A 3,220-nucleotide genomic window follows, 5' to 3' on the forward strand; every position below is an offset into this window, starting at 1 on the left:
CTCTATACCATAGAGAAACATCGGCAGCCATTGCTGGGAGGTCCAATTTAAAACATTGTTTTTAAAAGATTTGGGACTTTAAAAATCGACAGAATCAACTGGGAAAGGGGTAAGAAGATAAGAACTATTGACTATATTATCTGTGGGCTCCTGGGGTGATTTTAAAAGGGGGAATTTTTTTTTTTTAAAGGAGTAAAAATCGCGGCCGCCATTTTGGAATTTTTAAAGACTTCTTTGTTAAATATCTTGACTTTGGGGGCTCAGAAACCAGCGAAATTGGGCTTGCTGGAAAGGGCAAGCCCTACTCTATTGAACCTGCCTGTTAGATTTCAGATTGGTGAGGTCAAAAATTTCGTCATTTTTTAAAGGGGAGAAAAAATCCTAAAATATCTATATCTGGGCCTGGGAAGCTCAGAAGAAGACAGAATAAAGTTTAACTAAGAGAGAAAATTTAGATCTTTTGAATTTGGGAGCTAAACTTGTAATTTGTGAGACTGGAACCTCTGGTATTTTTATTTTTTTATCTTTTCCATCCCTTTGTTGTTGTTTTTTTTGCCTAAATGTCTGAACCCAGGCAGCCCCGAACAAGGGCTCTTTCATTAGAAAAAATGCAGGACCAAATGGAGGCTATGGAAGCCAGGATTATGAAGGGAGTTAAGAAAATGATGGAGGAAATGAAGGAAGAACTTGTCACAGTGATTAAAAATGAAGTGGAGGAGCTCAAAAATAAAATTGGAGAAACAGCTAAGAAAGTGCAGGAGGTGGAAGAGAAAGTTAAAATACATGATACCACCTTGCTGAAAGTTCAAGAAACAGTGATAATCCACGATTGCAAATTAATGGAAAATCAGATACGTCTGAGAGGAGTACCTGAAGAAGAGAATGGTGATTTGAAAGGATATATAATAAACATAATTGCAGAATTTTTAGATGAAGACCCTGATAAGACTAAAAGCATGTACGACCATATGTATAGAGTCAACTCGCTTTTTGCCAAAAAAAAATAATTTACCAAGAGATGTTGTGGTAAGATTTATGACAAAAGAAATGGTGGGAAGGATCATGAAGAAAAATTTTGAGGAGTCACTGATAGTAAAAGGCAGCAGAGTGAGAATTATGAAGGAGCTGCCAAGACAAGTGATAAACAAGAGGAGAACATACAAAAAGTTGACAGAAAAATTGAAAGACAATGGCACAAGGTACAGATGGATAATCCCCGAAGGTTTGAGCTTTGAACTTCAGGGGAAGAGAGTTACAATTACAAACGCCCGGGAGCTGAGGAAATTTTTTGAAGAAAATAAAGAATTTGCACCATGATGGATTACAAATTACTTTCTTGGAATGTTAATGGACTAAATTCACCACAAAAAAGAAGGGCAACTTTTCATTGGATCAAGAAGCAAAATTGTAATATAATTTGTTTGCAAGAAGTCCATATTAAACAAAAGGATTATAAATTTTTATGGAACAAACAATTGGGAATGGAATTTTTTTCGTTAGCTGAACAGAAGAAAAGGGGAGTAGTTTTTTATATTAAACAAGATCTGGAGCCAAAGTTAATATTTAAAGATAAAGATGGAAGATTCGTAGCAGTGGAGATAATACTAAATGGGAAAAAAACGTTGTTATTGGGACTATATGCACCTAATGGTGCAAAGGATGTTTTTTTTAAGGACATTATACAAAAGCTAGATGAGTTGACGTATGATCAAATACTCTTAATGGGAGATTTTAATGGAACAGTCGAGAACTCACTGGATAGATCTGGAGGGGGAAAAAATGATAGGAAAGAAGGGAAATTGCCAAAGTCTTTCTTTGAATTAGCTAAACAAGAAAATTTAGAAGATATTTGGAGAAAGTTTAACCCTGAAGTGCGGGACTATACTTTTTTCTCTGCAAGACATAAGACTTTTTCCAGAATTGACATGCTGTGGGGAACCAGAGACTTAGGCCTCATAACAAGGAAGATAGAGATTCTACCTAAAATTGGAGCGGATCATAACCCAATAATGTGGATTACAAAATTGTCCAAAAGACTGAGAAGATGGAGACTGAATGAAGATTTGCTACAGAGTAAAGAAACAGTGACTTTTCTAGGAAAAGAGACTAAGGAATTTTTTCAAGTGAATGACAAAGAAGATATTGATTTCCAGATGGTCTGGGATGCCTACAAAGCAGTAATGAGAGGGTTGTTGATTACTTTGAATAATAAAGATAAAAGGAAAAAAGAAAAACAATTATTGGACATTCAAAATGAAATAAAGAAAAAAGAAGGGGAGCTGAGGAAAAGACCAGGGAAAAAGAAAATTCTAAGGGAAATTTCAATATTACAAACTCAATTAAGACATTTGTTGAACAAAGAAGTGGAATGGAACTTGAAAAGGCTTCAGCAGAAATTGTTTGAAGGAGCAAACAAGACGGGGAAATATTTGGCGTGGCAACTGAAGAAAAAGAGAGAAAATAAAATAATCAGTAGAATTGTGGCAGATGAAAGAGAAGTAGTTACCCAAGAGGGAATAAAAAGAGAATTTTTTAAGTACTATGCCAAGTTGTTCAAAGGTGCTGAAGTAAAGAGAGAAAAGATAGATGAATATCTACAAAAAATAAAAATTGAGCCCCTAACTGAAAATATGAGAAAAGTTTTGAATGATCCAATTGAAAAAATAGAAATTAAAGTAGCAATCAATGCGATGAAAAACGATAAAGCTCCCGGGCCAGATGGATATACAGCTAAATATTTTAAAATTTTTAAAGATGAATTAACACCAAAATTGCAGAAACTGATGAATGTAATAAGAACCAAAGGGAACGTACCAAACACATGGAAAGAAGCTGTCATTTCTTTGATACCCAAAGAGGATAGAGATGTCACAAATGTGAAAAATTACAGACCAATTTCGCTTTTGAATAATGACTATAAAATATTTACAAGAATTCTGGCGGAATGACTTAAGCAATATTTGATAAACTTTATAAAGGAAAATCAAGCTGGTTTTCTTCCTAAAAGACAAATAAGAGATAATATTAGAACTGTTGTGAATATTGTAGAATATTATGAAAGACACCCAGAAAAAGAAGTAGCATTATTCTTTGCGGATGCAGAGAAAGCATTTGATAATTTAAATTGGGACTTTATGTTTGCAGTGATGAGAAAAATGAAGCTTGGAGAAAGTTTTATAAGAATGATAAAGGCAATTTATTCTGAACAAAGGGCAAGGTT

Source organism: Heteronotia binoei, chromosome 10 (assembly GCF_032191835.1).
Source record: "Heteronotia binoei isolate CCM8104 ecotype False Entrance Well chromosome 10, APGP_CSIRO_Hbin_v1, whole genome shotgun sequence".
NCBI classification, from domain to species: Eukaryota; Metazoa; Chordata; class Lepidosauria; order Squamata; family Gekkonidae; genus Heteronotia; species Heteronotia binoei.